Source organism: Lepidochelys kempii, chromosome 4 (genome assembly GCF_965140285.1).
Source record: "Lepidochelys kempii isolate rLepKem1 chromosome 4, rLepKem1.hap1, whole genome shotgun sequence".
Taxonomy (NCBI): domain Eukaryota; kingdom Metazoa; phylum Chordata; order Testudines; family Cheloniidae; genus Lepidochelys; species Lepidochelys kempii.
In genome coordinates this window covers 88,554,110-88,568,076 of record NC_136383.1, presented here as the reverse complement: position 1 = coordinate 88,568,076, position 13,967 = coordinate 88,554,110, and the positions used below count along the sequence as shown (strand labels likewise).

The 13,967-nt window shown below is 42.2% G+C and overlaps 1 protein-coding gene across 11 annotated transcripts in view; it reads right to left on the bottom strand.

Annotated features, from left to right (window-relative positions):
* CLOCK (clock circadian regulator) overlaps positions 1–13,967 on the bottom strand; it is a 97,845-nt gene that overhangs the window by 67,294 nt on the left and 16,584 nt on the right. For 6 of the 11 annotated variants that reach the window (XM_073342005.2, XM_073342003.2, XM_073341996.2 and 3 more), the window contains exon 2: positions 506–606. The exons of the other annotated variants lie outside the window; for them this stretch is intronic. The gene's annotated coding sequence lies outside the window, so the exon portion shown is untranslated. The remainder of the gene's footprint in view (positions 1–505; positions 607–13,967) is intronic. 11 annotated transcript variants of the gene reach the window in all.

Here is a 13,967-nt window from a genome sequence, read left to right as displayed (position 1 = left end):
CCTTAAACTGGTCTCAAAATCCAGTGCTAACCCTACTCAAAGTAAATAAAAAAATGAGATCAAGGATGCAGGGGTTTCAGTTTAGCATAGGACTGAGGTACCCCATATTTTATGAGGCTCCTGGAGAACTTCCCAGTGGTACTACCATGAGCAGCAGAACTAGAGTGAAACCCATATGGAAATTTTATTCTATGCTCCTGCTAAACTATGGAGGAAGTACTGTATTCAAACCTAGTACAGAAGGTATTGAATTAAATCCCTATAGGGCATACAAAACTATTTAACCCAAGAGTAATCGCATTTATAAAATTGCTTAAAATAAACTAACATCTATGGGAAAAAATAATGTTAATATAAAAACCTATCAATTAGATCACAAGATTTTTGGGCTAAACGATAGAGTCTTGTCTCAATGTTGTAAACTACAAGACTAAATCCCAATGCATGAGTAACTCTTTGTACTCCTTATATGGCCAGGATAATGAAAATATCCATAGACACTCACCGAACTTAACTGAGATTCTGATTTACAGCATTACAATAATTTTCCAAAAGCTCCACGCAAAATTAAAGTACTGGCTCCACTACTCCTTTCAGTTTCAGCAACTGCAAAAAAGAAACCGAGCATTTCATGAAGCAGTTCTCAAAACAAAGACTAGACATACAGTTAACATGAAAGACAAATATAATAAATTCTTATTCTTTCAGAACTTTCCTTCTGTACTTGATGGATTTCAATGCAAAAATCAGCCACACAACTTGGTGGCAATTCTGTCTTAATGCTGGAAAGGAATTCAGATATATCTGAAGTTTTTATTTGCATTAAATATGTTGCCTTTAAATTTTATGCCACTGTGAAATAACTAGCCACAAAGTTTTAGCATGACTTCTTTATTCATTTTTCATCTCTACATTTGTTAAGGAGAAGTGATAAGTTATCAATAAAACTATCCAATTTTACAATTTCAAACACTTCTTTCTGCCCTTTAACTTCTGCACAACACACACTACTGGGGTAACTGACACAGCCAGAATCTGAGGACTGGGAAAGTGCACAGGAGCCCTTGGTTAAGCAAATAACCAAGAACAAACCCCACCACATACAGGGATCTTGTTCAACAAGAAGAACACAAATCTCTGGCCACATTCTTTTCACATATTTTAGGCCATGTCCACACTACGGTGCTGCAGCACTATATTGTAGATGCTTCCTACAGTTATGGAAGAAGTTCTTCCATCACTGTAAGTAATCCGCTCCTCGAGCGGAGATTCGTAGGTCAACAGAAGAATTCTTCTGTCAATCTAGCTAGGTCTACACCAGGGCTTAGGTTGGCACAGATACGGCCATTAAAATTTTTAAGCGTAGACAACCAGAGACAGGGCAAACCTTTGCCTCCAGTACTTCCTATCTTGGTTTCCAGTCAGCAAATCTCTAACAGCAATATGTCAAAGAGCACTATGGTCCTTTTACTGCAGGGTCCACACAGACAGCACACAGCAGGCTAGTATATTGTACATTCAAAACCCAGCTTGCTGTGCATTAAATCTTTGTGTATGTAGACAAGCCCTCTGTTTCTCCCTCTCATGAAAGTAGTTCATCTGTGTTTCTCTCACCTCCTTTAATAATCCATTAGGGCAAGTATTAACCCTGGAATGGATTATTTGGAACCAGTTTCTTCTTTTGTTCCTTAAATCCTGATTAGGAATTAGGAGACTATTTTCTCAGGTCATTAGTTCTCTACACCCTAGTACACACATTTTGAACTAACTGTATTTCCTCCTCACTGTGATAGGCACACCAGCCCCAGTAATTATGACCAAGGCATTTAACTGCAGGGAAATACAACATTTCCCCGTGCCTGTGGGAAGACAGTGATTGTACTGCTGTATATCCTGTTCATTGTGCTTCCACAGCAGAAACATCAAAATGTATCTAAAAAAGATCTGTTTCACTTTGCTGCTCCTACTGGGAAAATGGTTTTGTGCACGAGCAGCAGCACAGGTGCACTCCTAGAGTAGCATGACACAAACAAACATGTATACAAAGCGATGAGGAAGAGGCAAGAACATCTGAAACAGCTTTCCTTCGCTTTTACCTCTCCAAATCTCTTCTGAAATCATCCCTTGTCTATGCAGCTTAATTAATTTGCCTGCTCTCTTTTAAACTTTTAGCTTTTGTAATTACTTACCTTATAAAACAATAAGATAGCATCTTTCATAAAATCTATTATAAAATCAAGCTATTGTGACATACCATGGCACAATTCAAACTAGTGGGGAGCTGTGTCATCACTGCCCTGCAACCTTGGGTGCTTGCAATGCTTTGCTGTAGCAGCTCTAACCTGGATCGCTTACAAACAGCCTTGCAGCATGCAGGCCACACTCTGAGTGTCTGTATGTAACTGCAATCTGCCAGCTACACACTGGATCTCACTAGCCATGGTTATACTGCAGAGTGCTCCCAACACATGACTGGTCCCAGATCTTCCCCCAGAAATGTATGTCCTGTACTGCCCAGCCCTCTCCTGGACAGTACCAGTCTATTAAGTCCATTATTCCTTTAAGGGAATCTACATGGACATCCAATGTCTTGACAGATGAAAGAAAACACGATGAAAACAGCCAGTGCTTGACAGTAGTGTGGGAGAAGAGCCCAAAGTACGAGCAGCAGATCTTCCCCTACTTGAACATCTGAGCTTCTGTCAAATGTCTGGGTCCTTCCCCACCACGAGGAGCGAGCACAGACCCTCAGTGAGTAAGCCTAAGCAAAACAAAGAAGGAAGGGATTGCCACAGGCCCTCTATCTTCTCTCTTGGCAGAACTTAAATGGCAAGACAAAGGTCAAGACAATTTGAAAGCTCCAAGTTGAATTAAGCACCCGTATTATCGCATCCGCAACCGCACCTTTTCTAAATGGATCTGGTCCCAGTAATGTTGGTACCATTGACCAACAGGATTCTGGCTCATCCACTTTTCTGGGGACATTTCTTTCACCCAGGGTGTTCCATTACCCCACACTTGGGCGCCATTAGGAATTCCCAAGGGGAGTCAGGTTTATTGACCAGCACCAGTCACTTGCCATTGCGTCACTGGCTGCACCATCTACACATCAAGTGGCGAATCCTGGAGGGACAAGCCAGACATTAAAGGAATCATATGCTAGTTTATTAACTTAAATAGTTGCCCAGACACTTCAATTTAAACATGCTGGATTAGATAAAAAACAGTAACACAAGCTTAAGAAAGAGATTTTAAGTGAGTATAAATAATGAGGCATAAAACCCAGAAATGGTTACAAGAAAAATAAAGATAAAATGCTTACTAATATCTACTTAAAAAAAACCCTCTCATCTCTGGGCAGCCAGATTACTGACTAAACTTTTCAGGTTAGGACCCCTCCCCCAAAGTCCAACAGCAGTTACCTTTGCCTTCTCAGGTGCAGAGAATGGGATGGGCAGGGAGAGAAAGAAAGGGGTGTTTGTTCCTTCTTTTTATAGTTCCAGTCTCCCTTGTGAAATTTCTAGCTGAAACCCAGGAGACGGAGAGTCTACATAAAAGGATAGTCCCTGCTGGGTTTTTCCCCCACCTGTTTGAATTTCCTTTGTTTTCCCTCCCTGCCTGATGACTCGGTTTACTGCTTAAATGCAAATTAAGGCAAGAACCTTCTTTTGTTTAGGACAGACCTAACTTCTGCCTGGGCACACCTGTGAGGTTTGGAACATGTGTTATCCTCATCATACAGGAGCATGTAGGAATGTTATCAGGAGGGCCAAATCGCACCTGGAGCTGCAGCTAGCCAGAGATGTCAAGAGTAACAAGAAGGGTTTCTTCAGGTATGTTGGCAACAAGAAGAAAGCCAAGGAATGTGTGGGCCCCTTACTGAATGAGGGAGGCAACCTAGTGACAGAGGATGTGGAAAAAGCTAATGTACTCAATGCTTTTTTTGCCTCTGTTTTCACGAACAAGGTCAGCTCCCAGACTGCTGCGCTGGGCATCACAAAATGCGGAAGAGATGGCCAGCCCTCTGTGGAGATAGAGGCGGTTAGGGACTATTTAGAAAAGCTGGACGTGCACAAGTCCATGGGGCCGGACGAGTTGCATCCGAGAGTGCTGAAGGAATTGGCGGCTGTGATTGCAGAGCCACTGGCCATTATCTTTGAAAACTCGTGGCGAACCGGGGAAGTCCCGGATGACTGGAAAAAGGCTAATGTAGTGCCAATCTTTAAAAAAGGGAAGAAAAAAGATCCTGGGAACTACAGGCCAGTCAGCCTCACCTCAGTCCCTGGAAAAATCATGGAGCAGGTCCTCAAAGAATCAATCCTGAAGCACTTGCATGAGAGGAAAGTGATCAGGAACAGCCAGCATGGATTCACCAAGGGAAGGTCATGCCTGACTAATCTAATCGCCTTTTATGATGAGATTACTGGTTCTGTGGATGAAGGGAAAGCAGTGGATGTATTGTTTCTTGACTTTAGCAAAGCTTTTGACACGGTCTCCCATAGTATTCTTGTCAGCAAGTTAAGGAAGTATGGGCTGGATGAATGCACTATAAGGTGGGTAGAAAGCTGGCTAGATTGTCGGGCTCAACGGGTAGTGATCAATGGCTCCATGTCTAGTTGGCAGCCGGTATCAAGTGGAGTGCCCCAAGGGTCGGTCCTGGGGCCGGTTTTATTCAATATCTTCATAAATGATCTGGAGGATGGTGTGGATTGCACTCTCAGCAAATTTGCGGATGATACTAAACTGGGAGGAGTGGTAGATACGCTGGAGGGGAGGGATAGGATACAGAAGGACCTAGACAAATTGGAAGATTGGGCCAAAAGGAATCTGATGAGGTTCAATAAGGATAAGTGCAGGGTCCTGCACTTAGGACGGAAGAACCCAATGCACAGCTACAGACTAGGGACCGAATGGCTAGGCAGCAGTTCTGCGGAAAAGGACCTAGGGGTGACAGTGGACGAGAAGCTGGATATGAGTCAGCAGTGTGCCCTTGTTGCCAAGAAGGCCAATGGCATTTTGGGATGTATAAGTAGGGGCATAGCAAGCAGATCGAGGGACGTGATCGTTCCCCTCTATTCGACATTGGTGAGGCCTCATCTGGAGTACTGTGTCCAGTTTTGGGCCCCACACTTCAAGAAGGATGTGGATAAATTGGAGAGAGTCCAGCGAAGGGCAACAAAAATGATTAGGGGACTGGAACACATGAGTTATGAGGAGAGGCTGAGGGAGCTGGGATTGTTTAGCCTGCAGAAGAGAAGAATGAGGGGGGATTTGATAGCTGCTTTCAACTACCTGAAATGGGGTTCCAAAGAGGATGGCTCTAGACTGTTCTCAATGGTAGCAGATGACAGAACGAGGAGTAATGGTCTCAAGTTGCAGTGGGGGAGGTTTAGATTGGATATTAGGAAAAACTTTTTCACTAAGAGGGTGGTGAAACACTGGAATGCGTTACCTAGGGAGGTGGTAGAATCTCCTTCCTTAGAGGTTTTTAAGGTCAGGCTTGACAAAGCCCTGGCTGGGATGATTTAACTGGGAATTGGTCCTGCTTTGAGCAGGGGGTTGGACTAGATGACCTTCTGGGGTCCCTTCCAACCCTTATATTCTATGATTCTATGATCTTACAGCTTCACATAAAATATTGCCAGACATATTTTACCAGGAGAATCCTGAGAGCAAATTATAAATTTTCAACTGATACCTTACAAGGCATACTTTGTACCAAGATTATTACAATAGTGTGGAGGATGTGAATACAGAGGTGTATTCTGTCACAGGTATATTATTAGTTTATATCAGGGGCAGGCAAACTTTTTGGCTGGAGGGCCACATCTGGTTTCCGAAATTGTATAGAGGGCCAGTTAGGGGAGGCTGTGCCCCTCCCAGAGCACCAGGACAGGCAGCTATGCTGCCCAGCTAGACCCAGCCACACCACGGCGCAGCACAGAACACCGGGTCAGGTTGCGGCTCTGCAGCTGTGCTGCCCGGCAAGAGCTCGCAGCCCTGCTGCCCAGAGCGTTGCGCCAGCAACACAGTGAGTTGAGGCTGCAGGGTAGGGGGAACAGCAGGGGAGGTGCTGGGGGCTAGCCTACTGGCCCAGGAGCTCAGGGGCCGGGTAAGAGGTTCCCGTAGGCCGAATGTGGCCTGCGGGCCATAGTTTGCCCACCTCTGGTTATATGATCAAGAACAGCTTCAGATTCAGGATTTACAGCCCAAGTAAAACAATTTTTCTTGGGAAGGAGAGAGAATAAAGGAATTAATCAAGGGTACAAAGAAATAATAGAGAGAGACCTAGAGAGGTTAGGAATGTGGGCAGGGAATAAAGTGAGATGCAACCTGGATATTGCAAGTTAATAATCCAAAATTGGTATTCAGTATAAGAAAGGCAATGTGGCTTTGGAAGAAAATAATGCCAAAAAGAGATTTACTCTACGTATAAGCTCAGAGTATCGTAACACAAAAAGCATTTGTAATTTTGGACTGCACACAGTATGCATATGGCAATGGTGAAAACATACCTACTTTACAATGATCTGGTCTGAACACTACAGCATAAATCAACACATTATAAATATTTCAGAGACTTGCAACAAATGCTGAACAGACAAGAGGGTTGACTTAGGAGGAAAGCTTAGAAAAAACTTAGTATAGTTTGACCCAAAACCTCCACCACACTAGGGAACACATTGCTTTAAAGCGTGTAAAGAATGGAACAAGAAAAAATGGAGAGGACTGGATTAGGAAGAGGTTAAAAGGTGTATACCTAGAATTAACTGGACAACTAATGAGCAAATGAACATTTAAACTGATCATCCTTCAACATTTTTTAAACTCTTTTTTCATTAACTCTTAATAAGCATCTGAAGAAAGTGATGGAAGTCCAATTGCTGTAATTTTTAACAGTTATTGGTTTAAGTTTATTTATCTTATGCTCAGATCCTCCAAAATCCTATTTCATTGGTACTGAAATTTGTTCACCTACAGAAAGTGAGCTTTGTAAACTGCTTTTTCTTTTATAATCTTAGTAATTTTGGAAGAGTTGGTCTTTAAATATTCTGGAACAGGGATTTTGATCAGAGTTGTAGAACGCTCTTAATATTCAGACAGCAAAAACTGTTTTAGACTTTAAACAGACATTGAAAAGGTATGTGTTTAATGTTGCTGCTATGTGTAACGCAACTGGGAATGTGTTTGTGAAAGCGGATGCATACACATCATTTTAAGTCTACAACTCAGTCCAAGATAGTGAAGGGCACTGGACATTTAGTTTATCTTGCTAAGTAAGTAATTTTTTCATCCCAGTTCCTATGATTCATTGATTATCATGAAGGAAAATGCATAGTATTTATAGGTGACCTTTGTCCAAGAATCTCTAAATGCTTTACAAACAAGCCGCAACATTACTGTATGTAAGTTATTATAGGCAGTTTACAGATAAGCTGATATAAGAGTTAACTGATCTGTCTAGAATCATGCAGGAAAAAAGCTGAGCAGACAAGCATAGAACCCTGCAACTCTGGCTCACAGTTTTATTATTAATGATTTGTGCAATGGTAGCACCTAGAGGTTTTATTTTTATTAGAGTAGCATGCAGAAGACCCATTTGGGATCAAGGTCTTATTGTCCTAGATAACCTATGTGTACGTAAGACAACACATAGGTTCTATTCCCAGTTCTGCCACTGACCTAATGCCCTGGACAAGTCACTTCACTACAAGTGCCCATTTCCCCTCCTACCATTTGTCTTGTCTACTTAGGGTATAAACTCTTCAGGGGAGGAACGGTCTCTTATTATGTATGTGTGTACAGTGTCTGGCACAGTGGGGCTCTGATCCTGACTGGAGCTTCTAGGCACTACTGTAATATGAACAACAGGAAAAAAAGAAAAGCATGCCCCTGGTTACAATCTAATTTAAAACACACAGAAGCAAAGGAAGAGGGAAAACAGAAGTAACTATAGTAAGATCACATAGGTACATGTGTAGAGTGCCTAGCACAATGAGGCGACCACTATACAAATAAACAAGTAGTGGTTACAGAAGTTAGCTTTTGAAACAGTGATTCCAAATAATAACTCCTTAAAAAAAATAGGAAATGGCATTCCTATACATACATTAAATGTGGAGTATATATGAAGTATTATACACCAAAAGCTATATTAAATGAACACTGTTAAGGTTGCGAAGCCATGCACTGTGCAACCTTAATTCAGTCCCCTTGCACAGATGCTTTGTAATAATCTTTAATTACATGACCACATTTTCTTCCCCGGGACCTTTGCCTCATTCATTGCATAGGAGGGATGGTGCACAACTAACAAGCAACTATTCAATATTTTGTTTTCTGGCACATGACGGCATCTAGCAATGCCCCTCTGCCATGTACACTGGCCAAATCGGGCAGTCTCTACGCAAAAGAATAAATGGACACAAGTCAGACGTCAAGAATTATAACATTCAAAAACCAGTTGGAGAACACTTCAACCTCCCTGGACACTCAATTACAGACCTAAAAGTGGCAATTCTTCAACAAAAAAACCTTCAAAAACAGACTCCAACGAGAAATTGCAGAACTGGAATTAATTTGCAAACTGGACACCATCAAATTAGGCTTGAATAAAGACTGGGAGTGGATGGGTAATTACACAAACAAAACTATTTCCCCATGCTAATTCCCCCCCCCTACTGTTACTGACACCTTCTTGTCAACTGTTTGAAATGGGCCATCTTGATTATCACTACAAAGTTTTTTTTCTCCTGCTGATAATAGTTCACCGTAATTGTCTCATTAGAGTTGGTATGGCAACACCCACCTTTTCATGTTCTCTGTATATATATCTTCCTACTGTATTTTCCTCTCCATGCAGCTGATGAAGTGGGTTTTAGCCCATGAAAGCTTCTGCCCAAATAAATGTGTTAGTCTCTAAGGTGTCACAAGTACTCCTCGTTCTTTTTATTGTAATTACTGGCACTCCCCCCAACTCCCCCAGATAATGAATGTTGTCTTTCTCACTCCTGAGGGTCACAAAAGCACAGAGAACTCAGCTGCTACTGGCATCCTGAAGCCACGTGACCTGTATGCTGCTAGCCTGTTTCCTGCGATGGTGCCAGCCAAATACATTGCAGAGTAGCATGGGAAAGTGTCCTCCTAAGGAGGAAGAAATAAGACTGCCATCCTTTTCAATCCTCTCCCAAAGATTTCTGAGTATCTCCATGAAAGTGCCATCTTGAACTCTCAGGAAGATAAAAATATACATCCCTATTCACATAAACAATATGCACCACATGGCCCCTCACCTAGCCCAACAGAAGCAAATGCCGACTCTACCTCTACCTGAGCACAGGACACTGAACTGATGTGGATCGTGAAATTGGCCTGCCATAGTACTGTTCAAAAATTTGTTTCAAATTTACTTCCTAACTTTATAATTTCTCACAGTATACCAGTAAAACAATGAAAAAAGTCAATACTTTTGTCTCATGCACTTTCGGATGGGACAGGGGCCAACTGTAAATGACAGAGGGGGAGTGGGAGAGGAAGGAAAAGCAAAAAAAACATTGTAAGGAAAAATGCAGCACACACTTACCCGATCTCCCTTCCCCTTCATCAGTGGGCTCATCCACACTTGCCTGGCAGGACTGGCTAGACTCCTGCGGAGGCGCGGGCTCACAGTATGGTTAGAGTCCCCCACCTCATCTCCTCTCCCCCTTCTTGCTATTCAGAGCAGGGGTCTTGTCATTCATATAAAGGGAGGGGTAAACACGTTTAAAATCCCTCCTGGCCAGAGGAAAAACCCTTTCACCTGTAAAGGGTTAAGAAGCTAGGATAACCTTGCTGGCACCTCACCACAATGACCAATGAGGAGACAAGATACTTTCAAAGCTGGAGGGGGGGGGAAAACAAAGGGTCTGTGTATGTCTGGGTGATGCTTTTCCCGGGGGCAGAACAGGAATGGAGTCTTAGAATTTAGTAAGTAATCTAACTAGATATGCGTTCGATTATGATTTCTTTAAATGGCGGAGGAAATAAGCTGTACTGAAAGGAATGGATATTCCTGTCCTTGTGTCTTTTTGTAACTTAAGGTTTTGCCTAGAGGGATTCTCTATGTTTTGAATCTAATTACCCTGTAAGGTATTTACCATCCTGATTTTACAGAGGTGATTCTTTTTTACTTCTATTAAAGTTCTTCTTTTCGGAAACTGAATGCTTTTTCATTGTTCTTAAGACCCAAGGGATTGGGTCTGTGGTCACCTATGAAAATTGGTGAGGATTTTTACCAAACCTTCCCCAGGAAGTGGGGTGCAAGGGTTGGGAGGATTTTGGGGGGAAAGACGTTTCCAAACGGCTCTTTCCCAATAATAAACCCGGTTAGACGTTTGGTGGTGGCAGCGAAAGTCCAAGAGCAAAAGGTAAAATAGTTTATACCTTGGGGAAGTTTAACCTAAGCTGGTAAAAGTAAGCTTAGGAGGTTTTCATGCAGGTCCCCACATCTGTACCCTAGAGTTCAGAGTGGGGAAGGAACCTTGACAGGTCTTCATCAAGTATGGCATGCAGTTCATTGTAAAAGCAGCAGATCTGTGGTTCAGCACTATATTTCTAGTTGCCCTTCCTTGCGTGGTATCCCTAGCAAAGTATCTTCACTTTCATGCCTGATCCCGGTTGTACACGTATGCCTGTGCCCTCCATGCAATCTGCTCGTAGATGTCCACATTTCTATAGCTGTTCCATACTTGTCCTTGCACAGCCTCTTCTCACAGGTCCAGGGGATCTAATCCTTCTTGGCTGCTCCTGGCAGAAGTGCATCTAGTACCTCTCTGCGTGCATGGACCCATGGTTGGTTGGATGCAAACAAAAGTCAGCTGCTAGGTGTGCTCACCACAGAGGGCAACCAGGAAACAGCATTTCAAAAAAACACACAGTGATTTTTAAAGGGGGGAAGGTGGGCTTCTGGTCTTTGTGAACCCTGGGCAGTGGAGTTTATAGTTGTGAGCAGAATGATCACTGTCACAGGGACTGGGACATTGTGAGACAGCAGCTGGAGGACTGTCAGGGTTGACAAGACACCTTCCCTTATTTTCAAGAACCTTTAAATGAGAAATGCTTATGGATACTTCAGCTTTGGAGAGCACTGGCATAACACCATTCTCCAGCTCCAATCACAGTGAGCACAGCTTGACTGGGCGGGGCTACATCTACCAAAGCAGGTTGACCACGGTTCTACACTGTTGGGGGAGGTGGTTTTACTGCACCTCAGTAATGGGATGCTTATGTCATCTGGAGAAAAATCTGAGTGCAGACACATGCATAACTAAATTGATGCAAGGTAACTTAAATTAATCTAAGTTTGTAGTGTAGCCTGGGCGGTAGTAAATTAGCACTCTACTTCTACCAGAATTATCAACTAGAGAAGTCTGATAACCCTGACTTGCTTTTATCTACTTTATTAGGAACATTTTGTTATACTTACACATATTTTAGCTCTAACATAATTTGATTTAGCAAATTAGCTTAGTTGACATTTCAATCTTACCTTGTTATTCTACAGTATTCAACCTGTGGCCAAAAAATACCTGAAACAAACTCTAAAACAGAATTCAGAGTAACAGTCGTGTTAGTCTGTATTCGCAAAAAGAAAAGGAGTACTTGTGGCACCTTAGAGACTAACCAATTTATTTGAGCATGAGCTTTCATGAGCTAAAGCTCACTTCATCGGATGCATACCGTGGAAATTGCAGCAGACTTTATATATACACAGAGAATATGAAACAATACCTCCTCCCACCCCACTGTCCTGCTGGTAATAGCTTATCTAAAGTGATCATCAGGTGGGCCATTTCCAGCACAAATCCAGGTTTTCTCACCCTCCACCCCCCCACACAAATTCACTCTCCTGCTGGTGATAGCCCATCCAAAGTGACAACTCTTTACACAATGTGCATGATAATCAAGTCTGGCTATTTCCTGCACAAATCGAGGTTTTCTCACATCCCCCCACCCCCATACACACACAAACTCACTCTCCTGCTGGTAATAGCTCATCCAAACTGACCACTCTCCAAGTTTAAATCCAAGTTAAACCAGAACATCTGGGGGGGGGTAGGAAAAAACAAGAGGAAACAGGCTACCTTGCATAATGACGTAGCCACTCCCAGTCTCTATTTAAGCCTAAATTAATAGTATCCAATTTGCAAATGAATTCCAATTCAGCAGTTTCTCGCTGGAGTCTGGATTTGAAGTTTTTTTGTTTAAGATAGCGACCTTCATGTCAAACTGGACAGTCTCTACGTAAAAGAATAAATGGACACAAATCAGATGTCAAGAATTATAACATTCATAAACCAGTCGGAGAACACTTCAATCTCTCTGGTCACGCAATCACAGACATGAAGGTCGCTATCTTAAAATGTTCTGGTTTAACTTGGATTTAAACTTGGAGAGTGGTCAGTTTGGTGAGTGGTCAGTTTGGATGAGCTATTACCAGCAGGAGAGTGAGTTTGTGTGTGTATGGGGGTGGGGGGATGTGAGAAAACCTCGATTTGTGCAGGAAATAGCCAGACTTGATTATCATGCACATTGTGTAAAGAGTTGTCACTTTGGATGGGCTATCACCAGCAGGAGAGTGAATTTGTGTGGGGGGGTGGAGGGTGAGAAAACCTGGATTTGTGCTGGAAATGGCCCACCTGATGATCACTTTAGATAAGCTATTACCAGCAGGACAGTGGGGTGGGAGGAGGTATTGTTTCATATTCTCTGTGTATATATAAAGTCTGCTGCAGTTTCCACGGTATGCATCCAATGAAGTGAGCTGTAGCTCATGAAAGCTCATGCTCAAATAAATTGGTTAGTCTCTAAGGTGCCACAAGTACTCCTTTTCTTTTTTCTAAAACAGAAGCAATCTTTAAAATTGAAGCTAGTACAAGTGATGTAGTGAGGCCAACAAGATTTTCTGAAACCCCTACTGGAAGTCATAAGCTCCTCTGGTTTGTTGCAAGTGCTTAACAAAGAGCAGCAGAAAGACCAGTGAAGCATTTTTTTTAAATTAATCCACTTTATTTAATGAGAATCTTATTGAAGAATGCAATTAATCAAGATATGTTGCTGGTTCTGAGCACCCAAAGCCTCAAAAGCTTAGTGAATATTTAATTATTACCACCTTCTGGTTACTTGCTTATTTCTTACTGTTTATTATTGGTAATACTGTAGCTCAAGTTTATTAATTGTATTTACACCTACACAACTCAGACCTTTAAAAAGGTCTTATATAAACCTACAGCAATTTATTCATTCCTTTAAAAATGCTAATCTCTACAGATCACTACTGAAGTCCTTTGAGTTTGCTTAGCATACACCTTATTTTTAAAATGAACAACCCAATAAGTGAAACCTCTTCTCCTCCTGCCCCATCATAACTATTCAAACACAGATGCTTAGCCTCTCCTAGCAGTGACCCAGAAGAGTTTTTCACATATTCCACAAGTCTCCATTCTGGAGCTATTCTATGATATATCTCCTAACCCTTTCTACCTTCCATTACACAGCTGCTCCAAGAGCATCAATACTCTGACTCAAAAGGTTCCTAATGGCACTCCAAAACTGAGCTAGCAAATGGGGACAATACACACAGCAATTACTGTCCTTTGAGAGTTTGAACACCTCACTTACATGCTTGAGTAAAACTGATCCAGGAAACACAAATCTTAAGACTGTTCTTGAGCTAGTGCATCTCATGTAGCAGCTTCTTTCTGTCACCAAATCACCAAGTTATCTATCTCTTCTTTAAGTCTTATACACTGCTTATGGGCCTATACCCATACTGCTTGTGGGCCTTATACTCTGCACCCAAAACTCCAACAGAAGTCAAAGCGAAGTATAGGTGCCCAACACTTCTGAAATCAAGCCCCTAGCATTGACAGCAGTGGGGAAAACATACAAATCAAAAGCGATTCCTGCTTCAACTACTCCTATTTACA